General features: G+C 35.3%; 1 long non-coding RNA gene across 1 annotated transcript; it reads left to right on the forward strand.

Annotated features, from left to right (window-relative positions):
• The first annotated feature begins 549 nt into the window (after nt 1-549).
• LOC142172941 (uncharacterized) lies at nt 550-8,914 on the forward strand. The gene is made up of 4 exons (XR_012702192.1): nt 550-1,030; nt 3,027-3,469; nt 4,233-4,282; nt 8,708-8,914. It is a non-coding gene; the product is annotated as an uncharacterized LOC142172941 (long non-coding RNA).
• Nucleotides 8,915-17,450: the final 8,536 nt, after the last annotated feature.

The raw sequence follows: 17,450 nt of genomic DNA on the forward strand, positions 1-17,450 counted from the left end.
TTTTTCTGAAAACTCTTCGTGTTTCCAGTCAATGAGGGGCAGCTGTAGACATGTGATTGTTTACCCTCCCCAAGATTTTACATATTTTAGCATGTAAATATTTAATTTAGCCTAATATAGCTATTTCAACTCATTTTTACTCTTTTACTTTTATTTTATTACAAGAAAACGAAAATTACAGAAAATAGATTCATTAATATTTTGTAGTCATTTTTAATCCTGAAAATACCAAAAAATAGTTTTGTTTTAACAGTTAGTCTTATTTTAATAATTATTTTTACTTAAGTAGGGCTAATTAATATTTTTAATACGGATATATTTTTAGTTAATTAAGCTAATTTAAGCATAGCTAGTCATAAAGGCCCAAGTTTTTAGCCCCTTCCTTAAGCCCAATACTCAATACCCATTAAGTTAATCCTAGGGACCCTTCTAGACTCTTCTTTGGAATAAAAATAAATAAAAAGATCCTAAGGACCTAAGAGCAAATACACAAAATATAAACATAGACTCTAGGACCTAGATATATAGTCTAACGCCTAATGAGCTGAAGGACAGATATATGAGGAACGCCTAAAAATCTAAAGAAAAGATACACTCTGCAAAAGCTGCAACGTCGTACATATACAGACCCACCCCCTCTTGTCATTGTCTTCTTCCACGCCAACCACCCCAAAGGACCCATCGTTTCTTCTTCTTCTGAATCAGAGAATCAAGACCTCCATTAGAAAACACCATCGAAGACCTCTTGATCTTCAGCTTCTTCTGCAGCAGCACAAACCAAAAGCAATGACCCCTAAGTTGTTCCTCTTCTGTCTCGAAGCAGCAGGACCTGCAACCTTCCAACGATCCCTCCCCACCATGAACTGATCTTCCTCAGTCGCTGAACACCCAGAAACACCTCCTCCATCGACGCTCCTCTTCTTCAACTTCATAGAGTCCATTTTGAAGTCCGTTCGTTGAGTTGTTCGGGGTCGAGCGCTAGAGACGTTTGAGGTCGTCGGGTCCCTGTTCCGTTTGTGGTCATTTTCTGGTGCATTTCTGGTCCCTTACTCTATTTTGGTGTGGTTAAAAGTATAATAAGAGTAGTAGAGGTTGAATTCCGGGAACTGAGTTGGTAGTTGTAAGAGATTTTGTGTTTTTGCTTATCGTGTGATGCACTATTCTGTCGAAGGGTGTTCTAAATTTGGTGTTTGTCGATTTTTCTATAGAATTTGCTAGTGTTCAAGTTGTCGCAAATCTGTTAACCATGAAATTCACATCTCTGATTCGTTGAAATGTTTGAGCTGCTGCAGTTTTGTCTCAAATTCTCGATTACTGTCAATATGTGTCCAATTTCCCTTTGTGATTTTGTTTTGTTTCATTTTTCAGTCATTCTTTGGCTTGTTACGAGTAGAGTTTGGATGCGGAACTTATTGTCTGTTCGTTAATATGGAGCTACTGGAAATATTTTCTTTTGGAGTTGTTGATCTTTTGTATTTAGTTGTAAATTTGGTTAATTTGAGTAGTTTTAGATTGTTAAGCAAATACTAAGCTAAGAATAGAAGGAATTGTTTCACGAGTTAATTTTGAACATTGAAGCAAAAAAATGAAACTTCAGGAACGGTGGTGGACTGATGTAATTATGTGCTGGGATACTACTTATATTTATTTTATGAAAGTTAGTTTGAGCTTTATCCTTTGTTAAAGGTTTCCAAAAACAATCAGATTCTAATTTTAAAGAAGTTGATTTTGGGTTTAAAATTGCGAAGTGGCCAGTATCATATTTAGTTCGATCCTTTGTTATTCTAGTAGTCTTTGTCTTATTTCGTGCGTCTTGGATGTTTACATGTCTCGATATCTCATTTGTGGTGATCGGTATATTTTTGTTTTGAATGACCGTGGGATCATGGGGAGTGATAGAAAGGCCAAAGCCCTTTAGCAATTAATTTATTCCATATTTTAGGTATCGGGCTCGGCCGGATAGGAGAAGGGTTTAAAAGGGAATGTTCATGAAATCTCGTTTAGTAAAAGTATTCCATAACTCATGGCCCTCACGAGTGTTATAATTTAGATATTAAAAATGAACTTCGTAGTTTGCTTTAGGCGCGGTAGTTATATAATTATCATGGCTTTTGTTAAAATCCGTGGGTGTATTTCATGTGACCCGGTTCTAATTTCCAACAAGGTTAAATAGAGCGTGTCATGAACTACGGGTGCATTTCATGTGACGTGGCTTGCGATATGTTTTAAATAACCTTGAATTAATTCCTTAAATAAGTAAAAGCAGTTTTCAAAAGTTAAAAGGCACATAGGTTTAAGAGTATTTTAAAATCAAGTAAATAGGCCAATAATAACAGTTGAGCGACCGCGCTAAAATCACGGAACTCAGGAATGCCTAACATCTTCTCCCGGGTTAACAAAATTCCTTACCCAAATTTCTGTGTGCGCGGACTGAAAAATAGAGTCAATCTTTCCTTGATTCGGGATTTAAAACCGGTGACTTGGGACACCATAAATTATCCCAAGTGGCGACTCTGATTTTTAAATAATAATCCCGTTTTGATTGTCACTTTAAGTTGGAAAAAACTCCCTTGTACCCTTCCGGAGGGTAGGAAAAAGGAGGTATGACAAAACTAACATTCTTTCTGAGAGTAAAGAACAAGATGATGAAGCAATTGGGTTGGTAAGAAACTCAAATGAAACTACATCCAAGCCTGAAGCTGCACCAGAGGAAGGAACTAGTGATGGAACTTGTCCTTCCACCCATGACAACCTGATAGGGGGAATTGAATAGAGAGGAACTGATCCTCAAACCTCGAGGGAACCTATTCATGAACATGTTCCTCAACAACTAAACATTGAAGGAACGTCTAGGGGAAACCAGCTGGTTGTGAAACCTTACAAGTATCAAAGTTATCATCCCATTAGGAACATAATCACTTATCCAACCTCTGGAATCAAAACCAGATCTTCTTTGAAAAACCTATGTACTTTTGATGATTTTTTTATCTCTTAGTGAACATAAAAATATTTTTGAGGCTTTGCAGGATGCAGACTAGAGGAATGCAATGCAAGATGAACTCAACCAATTTGAAATAAGTCAAGTTTGGCATCTGGTACCAAGACCCAAGTATAGATCAATGATTCGCACTAATTGGGTCTTCAAAAACAAACGTAATGAAGATGGAACAATTACAAGGCACAAGGCAAGATTGATGGTTCAAGGATATAGTCAAGAGGAGGGCATAGACTATGATGAGACTTTTGCTCCAGTTGCAATATTGGAAGCAATTAGACTCCTTATAGTATTTGCTGCTTACACGGAATTCACTCTCTATCATATGGATGTCAAGAGTGTCTTTCTCAATGGCTATCTAAAAGAAGAAGTGTTTGTCAAGCAACCTCTTGGCTTTGAGAGCAAGGATTGTTTTGATCATGTGTACAAGCTAGATAAGGCACTTTATGTGCTCAAGCAGGCTCCAAGAACATGGTATGAAAAATTGTCTAAATTCTTGCTTGAGCATGACTACAAGAGAGGCAAAATTGATAATACTTTGTTCTTGAAAGAAAACAGTAAAGATCTCTTGATAATTCATATATATGTTGATGATATAATCTTTGGTAAAACTACAAACATGTTAAGTAAAGAATTTGCTAAGCTAATGGGGAGTGAATTTGAAATGAGTATGATAAGTGAGCTTAATTTATTTTAGGCTTACAAATTAAATAAAATTCAAATGGAACTATGATCCACCAGTAGAAGTATGTGAAAGAGTTGCTTAAAAGGTTTAAAATGGAAGATTATAAAGAAATTGACATTCCTATAGAAACAACCACAAAATTGGATTTGGATGAACCTAGTTCATTTGTTGATCAGAAGATGTATAGGGGAATGATTTGCTCTTTGTTATATCTCACTGCTAGTAAACCTGACATTGTTTTCAGTGTAGGTCTTTGTGCTAGATTCCAAGCAAATCCAAAAGAGTCTCACTTGACAACAAATAGTTGATATATTCACAAAAGCTCTAAGTAGAGATAACTTTGAAAGCAACATGTTAGAATTAGGAATGATTGAGATCACCTAAAAGGAACCAGTTCTAACTCAATAATTGGTTAGATAATTTATGAATTTTGTAAATAATTGAATTAGATTTTGCTTAGTCTCATACTCTTATTAGTATACTCTTGTGTCATGTGCTAAAATGCCTTACTAATCTCTAATGATATTACCCTTATTTTCTTGAAAAATTCAGACTTAACAAGGGAATTCTCAGTGAAGAACCTGGTTCATCAAGATTATATGGTATGTACTCTCCACTCCGCGTATTTGAAAATAAATGTAACTGGATCATGATAAAAAAAATAAAGTCTCATTTAATCCCAATACCCTTCAATCCTATCCATTACAAATGAACCAGTTTCACCAAAAGAGTCACACGCGCCATAATTGCCTAGAATCTAGGGAAGAATCTAAGGTGCATTCAAATAAACTTTCCCAGATTGATTAGACCTTTGAACTTCAAAAAGCATTTGTTACTCATTCCAACTCTCCCTCTTTAAATTTATTAGACTTTAATCATTTCTTCACTTCTAATCTTTGAAGAAAAATTCAAGACGTCAAAAATTCTCTCTATTTTCTCTCATCTCTTCTACACACACATATCTTCTATATACATCAAATGGAAAACCCTTTTGAGAACCATTCTTCACCATCCGAAGAACCAACACCCACATCTTCTACCACCACTACCCCTAAGAAAGGACAAGTTAAGATGTTTGCTCCTAAAGTAGTTGTTGGCAGTGAACAAATCAAGAAAATAAATAAGTAGCTGAAAGCAAGCCCGACAGAGGAACCCCAAAAATCAGATGAATTTTTCAAGTCTGCAATTGAGGGGGAAGAACCTGTTTCATTTGAAATAGAACAGGTAACTTCTGGGCTAAAAATTATGTCTAATATCATTTCTGATGTGGCCGAGAATCTGGAGAATAGATTTGTTCTTGTTGGTACTATTGGTGGGGTAGAGACTACTGAGTTTGGTAAAATTACTGGTAAAAATAAAAAGAAAAAGGAAAAAAAGAGTGAGGGTGTTAAAGGTGATGTCAGGGGAAAGGGAGAAGAAGGAGTGGCTAAATCTTCGCCCACTCCTATTGGTTTGACTGAAGAAACAGTGGCAATGGTGATATGGAGTGAGAAAGTTGTTGAGGAGGAATAGAGTTTGAGAGAAGAAGACGACAGTGAGTCTAGAGATGCAAGTGCAACGGAGGGGCGGTTAGGTTGAGGAAGAGTTTCTAAGAACATGTTCCATCTATGAATGAACCCCTCCAAGACCTACTAAAAAAGGTGTCTGATAGCTACAATCCAAATAAGAAGAAAAGTTCAGGAGTTAAAATCCCTGAAACTGCTATGGGAGGCAAGAAGAGAAAGGAGAGAAAAGTTACCTCTTCTATCCTTGTAGAGACTCCTCCCACAGGGTGAGGCTACAAGGAGTCAGAGGAAGCAGAGTGAGGCTGCCCTCAAAAAGGCCTTAGTTGAGAGTAAAAGGAAAGTTGCTGAAAAGGGAAAGAAGAAAGTGGGTGAGCTAGTTGAAACAATTGAAATTGAGGAGATGGACCTGGTCCTTCATGATGAGGACGAGGCAGAGAAGATGGAGGATGTGACTCCAAAAGCAAGAAAGGAAAGACTTCCAAAAAGAAGTCCCCTGCAAAATCTATTGATATAAAACCCTCTACCTTGGCAAAGAGAACTAGGTCTACTAGGAAATCAAGAAAAGTGCAAGTAGTGGAAGATGAGAGTGAGGAAAAAGAGGAAACTGATGAAGAACAGGGCACGAGGGTGAAGGTTGGCAAAAGAACAATTTTGAAGGGTAGATTCCTTAGAGATTTGGAGGAGGATGGAATGGTGCAGCTAGGGGTGTCAATTGGGCTGTTTGGGTTAAATTTGGGCGGGTCAAAATAGGCTGAACCAATATATGGGTCATTACCCAACCCCGCACAAAACTTTCTTGGGCTAGAATGGGTTGGGCCAAGATGGGCTAAACAATGGGTCAATGCCAACCCGCCCAATTTCACCCACTTACTTCATTTTTATGCATGATTTGGTATCTGCTTTACATTTTTATTCGCATATAGTTTAGACGAAATGTGATTTAAGAATTATGAGACACATGAATATATTTCCTACATCGTTCTTTTGAGATGAAACTATAAAAATGAAAGTACATCATTTATCTCATTTTCTGAAATAGATAATTATTTAGGAAGTTAAGAACCAATCTCAGAAATCATTATTTAGAAAGTTAAAATATCTTGTTAATTGATTAAAATTTTCAAAACATTCTATAGATATCTTCATCTATTATATTGTGAGTATAATATATTTTACGTAGAGTATATAGGTGCACAACTGTAAAGCTAGAATTCTTTTTATTAGTCGGCAATCAGGAAGTGTATTTTGTTTTAGAATAAATACTATTAGCATTTAAAATGAGTTCATAAATTATACTCATAATTTTCTTATAAGTTAATAAATATAGCACAAAAAAAGTAAAGCACCTTTTTATTACATAATTACGTTAATTTATCATTCTTCTAGATGGGTCAATATGACCAATTGTCCAAATGATATCAATCATTGTTAAACTTCTTGCAAACATAAAGATCATATACTTAGAAACTAATTAAAGTGATAGATATACCAGTGACAACAATAAAAAGCATACATTTAAAAAGCAAAAACAATATAGGAAGTTACAAAAAAAATTCAATTTGTAGTATTTATTTAACCTTTTCTCAAATCTGAATTTGTTTAGTTCCTTAAAGAAAAATTGAAAATTCCCTAAAGCATAGTTCTGTAATTTCCTTATCAAAACGCTTCTTTTCATGCAAAACAAATGATCAAGCATTAGAAAGAAAATACTTTCTTTTCTAAAAACAATATAGAAGGATAAAGATTGCCACGTTGAGTCCTTAACCCATCAGGTACACGCGCACCTTGGGTTCTGCACAGAGCAGATGGCAATATCTCCCATGTATCAAGATTGCGTTTTTAGACTAAAGATAATAATGACCCACTGGGCTATTTTTAAATTTCATGGGTTGATTTGGGTTTACTGACTCAGCCCAAGTTGACCCATTTATTACACGGGTTAGTTTGGGCACCGCTCCATAATGACCCATCATCAGATATAGCATTCGCCCAACCCGTGAAATATTGGACGGGTCATATGGGTTTGGGCCAAATTTGATATAGGTTTGGCCGTTTGGGCCAAATTTGACAGCCTTAGGTGTTGTATTGCTGTTGCTAGAAAGGCTAGAATTTCAGGGCCGGAAGAACATGGTCTTTCAATTGGAAGGAAAACTAGCTCGAGCAAAAATTGTGGAGTTTTTGACAAACTATGAAATCAAAAATGGAAGAGTAACTAGTATAGTGAAAGGAATACAAGTGAGTTTTGATGACAAGGAACTAGGAGAGATGTTAGGAGTACTTGCTGAAGGGTACAATAATTACAAGAAGTTGAAATGACCAAGCCTAGAAAACCCACCTACCTCACTTGTCATCACCAAGAAATTTGCTAATAGGGACTTAGAGCTACAACCTGAGGCTATTTATAAGAGTGAAATGAAGCCTGCCCAAAAGGTGTTCTTTGAATTTGTCAACAAGATTGTGTTGCCCAGGTAGGAGAGGAGGCACATTGCAACTTTCATGGACATGATCCTTATAAAGTACCTGGATAGTAGAAGGCAGATCAATTGGCCAGGGTTTACCATCCAACTCCTTGATAGGTTACATTTTGGCACCAAAACTCATGTCATACCCTATGGGTTCATACTCACTGTTGTGCTTTCTCACTTCAAGGTTCCCCTCAATAAATAAGATGTTAGCACAAGTAAATATCAGTTTGGGGCCAATACTTAGATTTCCTATGACTATGAAGTCCTTACTACTCCCAAAGAAGCTGGTTTATCCAATATGGTGCCTGTGAACAGCAAAGTGGGTGCCTTGGAGCAAGAAAGTGGGGCTAAGGATGTTGCGATTGAAAGGCTGAAGAAGAGACTGCATGAAGTAGAAACTGAGAGGGATGCTCTCAAGACTGAGCTTGCTAAGGAGAAAGGGAAGAATGAAGGCATTCTTCAAGACATGTTAAAGTAGATTCAGGCCAGAAGCTAAGAACCTGGTCCTTCCAAGCCTTAACCCTTCCTAGTTTACTTTGAAAACCAGTTACCCTGAATAAGATTTTTTTTTTTTTTTGTTTTTTTGCTCATGGTGCAGTACTTTTATTTCCTTCTATGCTTTGTGGATGACTCTTATCAATGATAATCACTATTTTTTACTCCTATTATTTGTTGATATTTCTTAGATGGCTAATATCCTTAGATTGATAAGTGTTACTTGACTCCATGATTACATTTGAAGTAGCCTCAGTGGCCATGAGTAAGATCTGCTAAAATCTGGCTATATAACTTAATTATGCAACTTTTCGGTGATGCCAAAAGGAGGAAGGTAGGTTTTGCTTTTACTTTGGACTGTAATGTCTATAACCTAATGAACTTGGTCCTTGATGATTTTTGACTTTAAAATGGAAAATGTTCTAATATTATGTTGATATTGAGTTAAAATAGGCTTCATGCTTATAAAAAGCACATAGTTTGCCATCATCAAAAAAGGAGAATTTACTGGCCTGGGTAAGTTTGTTTTGTTGATTGACAAAGGAACTCATGCATGAACCAGGTCCATACACAGTGTGCACATGACACGGGCAGATTCAAGCATAAGGCATGCACGTGAAGGAGATAAGCACAAGTGGTTATATCTGATATCTCATGAACAAAAAGGTTGCATAATTGATAAGGAGCAGGATTCCTTAACCGAGAACTCTGTCCTAGATAAGGAGGAATTAGAAGTTGAAGATAACTAGAAATCTTCCACCATGGAAGAGTAAAGCATTAGAACTCTAGTTATTTCTTATTCTACTAACTCTATAAATAGTTTATCCTTATTATACTAACTCTATATATATCAGTTGTGTTCTCTTTTACAGGTGACACACAAATGCTGAAGTTAAGCAAGAATTGAGAGCAAAATAGCAACGCATTTTGAAAGCAATTCCTGTGAGTTTCAAGTGTGCGGACCTGAAGGTACATTAACCAGATAGAAGAACAAGTTCTAATTGTGTGTCTTTTATTGTAGTTCAATTGTAGTAGGACTTTTGAGTTATACCTTTCAATTTTTTTTACAAGTATTTGTACTAGGTACTTTGAGTTGTAGCATTCAAGTTAGAGTTAACTTGAAGTTGTCGCAATAGACTAAGGCTGGTAGCCACAAAGGGTTAAACGGAATCCTCATGTTTACAAGAGTTTTGTAAATGATATTTTTGGCTTAGTGATTTTGTGGAATGTTGAAAAAAATCATACTTGGAAGTAGATCATGGTTTTTTCATCTTTTGAGTCAGGTATATTCCACGTAAAAATACTTGTGTACCTCTTTACTTTCTGTATTTATTATTCCGCAATTATAGTGTAAGGAACGCTTAGAAGAAGCAGATCCTTCTATAATTTGTGCACGCTAAAATTGAGTACTACACAATCATCCCTCTTGTGTGACATAAAGTATAAAACACCATACCTATAATTAACTATTCAATGCCTCTACGAAAAGTTTATCACATCAGAACGTTTCCAAGACTGAATCCACTTTGAATTTGATGTAAAATGGCTTTTTGCCGCTAGATGCGTTCGCCGAAATGATCAAATGATCAAATGCTCAAATTTACATAAATTAACCAAGTTCTCTTTAGACTTCACTACTCAACAAGAAAAGCACTCATTTATAATGTTACATGGTAAATGTAAGCTAAAGCCCAAATGTCCTATGTGATTCTTTTTTCCCTTTTTGCCCTTTTAGACAATTAATTGTGGCATTTGAATCTCCAAAACTTTAGACCAAGTCTTTGCTTCTAAATCCAAAAATGGTAAAGGAGAAAGCAAGAGAGGGGATGAAAAAAGCAGGACAGAGAGCCTACTTTGTCTTTCACTTTGAACTTTGAAGAGAGTACCATCCTGATTTTCAGTTGCCTTTAATTTTTTATTTTTTTTTAATAATAATTTTCTCCTTCTCTTTTTCTTTAAAACTTTGATTGACATGCTTGAGAATCAGGGAATCTCTCCACTTGGTTTTACAACAAGTTTAAACGGACCAAAGACCAAAACAGTTCTCACACCAAACAATCTAATGAAAAGGACTAACACAAGGAGGCAATCCCTACCTTTTTCCCTTTTCTTTTTTAACCCTGCCAAGACACTTTTAAATGGTGGATTTGCTTTAGTTAGCACACATGCCATTTCTTAGTAATATACAACAACCACCGGACGTGGTGGAATGAATGAGATCATTTCATCCTTAATTAGAGGTGTTAATTTACTTCGAACGGGAATAGAGAAATTCCTAATAAGGAACAATTTTCTCTTTAATGGACACTATGCTATGCAAATCAGAGTTAATTATTAATTAGTCGAACCAGTGGACTAGATACCATATGATTATTACAAAAAAGAAAAGAAAAAAAGAAGAAGTAAAGCTACTTTTTTTGTCAAAAGCCAAAACAACGTAGTTGACATGATTCGTGATAGAGATGCATAAACAATAAAGCTAGCTAACCATCATCGTGAAGTAAATGAGATTCCTTTATTCTTAACTAAAAATTTCAGGTTTGAGCCATGAATAGGGATCAATCCTGGTAAATAATGGCAGAGGCAGGATTTCCGCTAAGGGAATTCAAAATAGAAAAAGGTTAAAAAACTAAAAGAAATTTCGACGAAGTGGATTGGGGTGAACCCCTTTCCGCTCCCCTCCTGCCCGATAAGAAACGTTTTCCGCCCTTAATTACCTCTATTCCGATGAGAATTTGAATTTGTCAGACTAGTGAATTTCAGAAGATTAATAAAAAAAAAAGATTAAAGCTACTTTTTTTTGTTTTTTTGTTACAAAGGCAAAGCAGCTGTAATTGACAAGACCGGTGACAGAGACTCGAACAATATACTCCCTTGCTTTTAATTTATATGAACCTATTTTCTTTTTAGTTCGTGTCAAAAAGAATAATCTATTTTTTTTATTTGGAAATAATTTACCTTTATGTAATGATTTATAGCCACACAAAATATGTGTGCCTCATTTTACACCACAAGTTCAAAAGTCTCTCTTTTCTTAAACTACGTACCTAGTTAAACAAGTTCACATAAATTGAAACGGAGGGATTATATTATACAAATGCATGGCTGCTGAGACATGCATTTACACATTCTCCATTAACTTAATTCTTTGTTCTTCTATCTTCCTCCACACCATGCAAAACTTTATCTCTCTATCTTCCCCACCAAACAAATAGATACAAACACTAATTAATATTCTCAATTGGATGTAAATATGGGATTCTCTGCCCAATATAATGACCAATCATCTTTTGTTTCTTGTGTAAGACAAAATTAACTATCTTTTCATTCCATCTCCAAAGATTCTAAAGAATTTTTGCAGCATTTAAAAATAATAATAATCTAACAAATTAAAGTGGGGTTTCTGAAATTTCATCAATATTTCACAGTATGTATAGACTTCCCATTTTAAATAACTACATACAAGAAAGGAAAGTTTCCACATTCCTGGCTAGAGGTCCTTCTGTTCATGGCTTGCCAAGTTCTCCCTTTGAAACTTGACCATGTGGCTGACGAGAATTTCCCGCTCTTCTGTTATAGAGACAAAGATAAATAATTTTTAGGCTAGTGTATTTTGTTCTAAATAATTTCATAAAGTTATAGGATATATTATGATTCTTATCTATACACAAATGATGTGCTCAAGATACAATTAAGTAATAAAAATATACATTCCTAATAACTTAAGATTCAGGTGAGAAGACGAATAATTCAATATGGTGGTATTGAAACGGCAAATAGAAGTTTCTGGTTATAATCTCCGGCTGCCGCCCATCATTAAAAAAAAAAAAAGAAGAAGTAATTTTCAAGTGCTTTGGCCAATGAGAACGAACTAGTCCCGCATTTGAAGGTACATTTAAAAATGTAATTAAGTAAATAAAAGTATATTATTTATACATCAAGCTTTTAAATGAAATGAACATGCAATAAAGCACGGTGGACAAGAAATTGAACTCTTTGATTTGAAAAAAAAAAAAAGAAGGGTTGTGGTAGAGGTCTTTGCACAGGGGCAGATTTAGGGGCTGAAGGAGTTCACCCGAAACCCTTCACCGAAAAATTGCACTATATATATATGGCAAAATCTATTTTTATCTTTATATATTATGTTTTGAATTTTCTTTACATAGCCCAGAAGTGTAGCTTAGTGGTCAAGGGGGTTCAAAACATTTAAGGTCATAGGTTCAGTTCGCACTAGCTACAATCATTTTTAACTTTTTTTCTTTTTGAACCACTCGGGGAGATCCTGCCTCCGCCACTGTCTTTCATTTACGGATAATGTTTTATGATGATATGATTGGATGAAAGTAATGATAAAGAAGAAAAGGAAACAAAATGAGAAAAGAAAGATGGCATTAAAAGGTTAAAGACCTTTGTAAATGCAGAGAACAAAATGAAAGGTTAATTAGCAGCTTTAATAAGCCTCTTTTAGAAGAGAATAAAGACGACAGATACAAATGCTTTAATTTTCTTTGTCTAATTTTATACATTAACTTAAAACTTAAAAGTTACTCTACTACGTAGATAAGAAAACTAAAGATTTGATATATAACAGAATCTGAAAGTACGGTTTGTTTTTTTCTTTTTCGGTAAAAAGCATGCAAGCCCCTACAAACTTTAGCTGAACTTTTTCTTTTCGTTAACATTTACATTTGATAACAATAATTAAATTGAAAGAAGACATAGAAGGAGGGAGGAGAAAAAGAGATACTTTGAAGTATTTCAAAATTCGAAGATAGGATAATCATAAGTAAATCTTTATGATAAGTATTAATTGAGAAATAATAAAATTATATAGTTTTTCGTTTTTTTAATTTATATGATACTATTTTCTTTTTTGTTCGTTCAAAAGAATGATATTTTATTATATTTAAAAATTACTTTTAAGTTTAGTTTTCTCATTTTACCCTTAATGACATGCTTTTACAATCATAAGTCTTGGAATATCTAAAACAACAAGTTTTAGATGTCTTTTCATTTTTCTTAAATTTTATGCTCAATTAAATAATATCACATGGATAAAATAAAATAAGATAATAACTAACATATTATAACAAGTTATATATATATATATATATATAGTGAGAGGAAAACAATGATGAAGCTCTTAACCAATATACGAGGAAAAGAAAGAGAGATAGTATTGGTTATGATGGTCCGTCATTTTCTATTCTTACTCCTACTCCTTCAAGTACACATATGAGCATTGATGGGGGTTTACCTATGGAGGTTGAAGGAAATGTTGAAGAAGAGCTTGGTCGAGGTAAAAGGAACAATAACCAAACAACTCCTACCACTACAAGTGAACCCCAGAAGCCCTTATAAAACCTAATTCTACTACTACTGTCCATATATATAATCTCTTTTCCTCCTTTAATATATCTCTCACTGTTTCATGTAAGAAGAAAAACAATCAGAAGTTGTAAGAAGAAAAACAAGCAGAACTTGTGTTTTACAATGGAGTTTTTACCTCAGAAGAGAAGACATGAAAGTGAAAAATACTGAAGAAATTAGGCATGCATGGGTACTTAGGCAAAGAGAAAGCTGAAGTATTTGAGTTGTTGTTTCGCTTTGCATGAGTTAAGGGTGCTTGGTTTTTCTTTATAGGTTGGAGTGATTCTGCCACTTTAATTTCTCGAAGCTTTTTATATGCTTGTATGTACACAAAGTGTAATCTTTCTTTCTTTCTTTTCTCTGTTTTGCTTTGCTTTGTGTATTTTCATGCACTATACGACAATGACTAGCGGCAGCGTGCCTTACTACAACTCTTTGCGTACGTTAAATGATAATTACTGGATTCTGCCGCAAACTATTATGGACCTCAATTTATAAGTAATCAGCTTGTATGTATTTCGACTAAATTTACGGAATACTTGCGACCTTCTATCAAAATAGATATTAGATAACTCTATCTATTAAAGCTTGGACAAATAAATAAAAAATTACCAAATATTTTTGTCCTCAAAGAAATTTGAACCTAAAACCTCATGATTCTTAATCCAGTACCAAAATTTCTTGTATACTCCATTCACGCCATTTCATGTGGTAGTGGTACATGTTAAAAAGAATGACATATTTACTCATTTAATTTTAAATTTCTAATTTGTATCCTTAATGATAATATCTTTTATAGTCGCATAGATCTCATGATATATTTTTAAGACATGTTACGAGTTTGAAAAAAATTTACTTTTTAACTTTTAAATCCAACAAACTTCACACATAATTTAAAACGGAGAGTATAACCCTCTTTCTCACAGGAGGGAAAGTGGGATTTATAATGAACATATTTGGGGGGGAGAGGGGGGGGAGGGAGTAGAGTTTGGTTTAGTTGGACTGTTGGAGTATCTGAAAAGTAGAAAAGGGAAAGGATGTTGGAATACAAGAATAATCTTTGTTTGACAGGCGCTCCTTGTGCACCTCATGATGAGTTCATAAGTGCAATGCAACTTTCCCTACCACCAGTCTATTACAAAGAATCTTACTCCTCCAGTAGATAATGTCAAATTCGTTTTTTGTTGTTTTTTCTCTTTTCCTAGAATTGATGCCATCAAGTGTCCTAGAGTTAAAATTCTCAAAATAAGTTTAACTTACAAATAGCATATAATTCTTTATATCAAGCTTTATATTATAATTTGAATAAAGTAATAGTCTACTATAATCTACAGGCGGAAAGTCTCTTTGGCGGTTTGAAGATACCAGCTTCGCGAGACCGCAATCCAACTCAAGACTAAGCTTTACCGTCCTACTACTTTATCGATCAACTAACTCAACTCTTGAAGACAAAGGAGTTCGGCACCGACCCGAATAGATGATGTCCTATTTGTATTGGGAAAAAACTGAGTCTGAATATTAAAGATGACGTGTCATGACACGTGGAATAGTCAAAAGGTCAAAACGCAATAAATAGCCAAGAGGCACGGGCGACAACAGATATGGGGAAAAGAAAGCAACATAGGTGTGGACCGTTACTAAAATAGGTACGAGTCTCGTACCTATTCGAGTCATTTAAAGGTCAAAGATCAGAAAAAGTTGAAGATACGAATCTGATGACGTAAAAGAGTCTAAATACAGCATTAAATATCAAATACGTTAGAGAATCTGAATTAAATAGAAATGATTGTGTAACGTTTCTTTTAAATGTCATTTATTGCTCATAATTGCCTCATTAAGACAAAGACATTACATCTTTTCCTAGAACCAATTATAAAAGGAGAATGACTCAACATCTGTAAGGACACGAAATATTATTGAGATTACACTGAAATACAAAACTACTTATTACTTTATTATTCTCAGAAATCTTCTATTATTTTCGTCTCCAGATTATTAGTAACCCGAATTTCTCTTTATTTCTAGTTTTGATCAAAGACTTAGATTTTTGGTTAAACAAATTGGTTCCGTTACCGGGAATCTGATAATCTTCTCTTTTAAGCTACATTCCAGTCGTTGTTATCATCATGTCAAACAACAATAACAGTGAAAACACCTTGGGAAATCATGAAAATCAAATCCATCAAAATCAAGGAGATTTACAGAATATTGACGTGGTTCCCTCCCCTCAAAATTCACCACGTCAATCTCGTGAAGGCACTCCTGCTCCTGAATCTCGTGCTGATCAACAAGAGCAATCTGAACATTTTGAAGGGGTAGATGAAGCTTTACAAAAAGTAATTGATGCACGGGTTAGCAAAGCTCTTCAGGCTCTAGTTAGTTGATTACCTGTTGCACCACCCACACCTACGCCTAATAATAATAATACATTGGAGAATCCTCGTTCTGGTCTTGTTAATTCTGGAAATGGAGGAACCCCCAACGAACCACAGGAAAGAGAACCAGGTAATTCAAATAATTCTCATTTGCAAAATTTAGTACTAACTTTGCAGAAACAGCTTAAGGAACAGAATGAGCGCATCGAGCAAATCCCTGGAGTTCCCCCTGTAATCAAAGGAGTGGATGTGGATAAATACTCACAACAACCTTGGAAACCAAGTGCTGCTCCCCTTCCAATCCCTAAAAAGTTCAAAATGTCTGACGTCTCGAAATATGATGGCACAATAGACTCACGTGATCATAACTGCATTTACAACAGGCGTGAAAGGCAATGACTTGACCAAACAAGAAATTGAATCAGTACTGGTCAAGAAATTTGGAGAAACACTCACCAAGGGTGCATTAACCTGGTATTCTCTTTTACATGAAAATTCTATTAATTCTTTTGCTGAGCTTGCAGATTCTTTTATTAAAGCACACTCGGAAGCTCAAAATGTTGAGAAAAGAATGGAGGATATTTTAAAAATCAAGCAAGGGGACTCCAAGTTGCTCAGAGATTTTGTTGATAAATTCCAACGTGAAAGAATGACTTTACCTCGTGTACCTGATAACTGGGCTGCAATAGCTTTTGCAAGCAACTTAAATGACAAAAGCTTAGAAGCCACGAGAAGACTTAAAGAAAGCCTTCGAGAGTTCCTTGCAACCACGTGGAATAACGTTTATAACAGGTATAGTACGAAGTTGCGAATTGAGGAAGATACCGTACCTCAGTTTCATCATGAAGAAAAGAGCAAATCCAGGAGATCAGAAACAAAAAAAAGATCAGGTAAAAACAGGTACGATCCATACATGGGACCTGCAGGGAAAGACTCACGGTCAAAGCAGGATAGTCAATGATATGATCAAAAATCGAGGAACAGGGAATCTGGTTCTTTATCAAGGTTCAGAAATGACCGAAACAGACAAGAGTCATGAGATGATGACAGAAGTTTAAAGGCAAGGTTTGGTGGATATAACTTTAATGTCACTACCTCCGAGCTCGTAGCTGTTTTGAGGAGCATGAGAGATAAGGTACGATGGACAAAAGAGATGCGGTCAAATCCAAATAGACGCAATCCAGACCATTGGTGCGAATTCCACAATGATCACGGGTACAAAACTTCAGAATGTAGATTCTTACAAAGTGAAGTGGATCATCTAATGAAACAGGGGTATATCACTGCTTTATTTAATGAGAAAGGTAAGTAAGCCTATATGAAAAATAGGCAGGAGCCACCAAAGCCCCTTTCACCCAAGAGAACCGTGAATGTTATAAGTGGGGGAGAAGATATTCACGGTGTAACATATACGGCTACCAACAAGGTTTCTAAAGTAACGATAACACACGGTAAACGGGTACGACAGGTTTTAGAAAACGAAAGTATTTCTTTCGATGTTGCAGATACCGAAGGGGTAATGACCCCACATAACGACACACTGGTAATATCTTTACTTGT

Source organism: Nicotiana tabacum, chromosome 18 (assembly GCF_000715075.1).
Source record: "Nicotiana tabacum cultivar K326 chromosome 18, ASM71507v2, whole genome shotgun sequence".
Taxonomy (NCBI): domain Eukaryota; kingdom Viridiplantae; phylum Streptophyta; class Magnoliopsida; order Solanales; family Solanaceae; genus Nicotiana; species Nicotiana tabacum.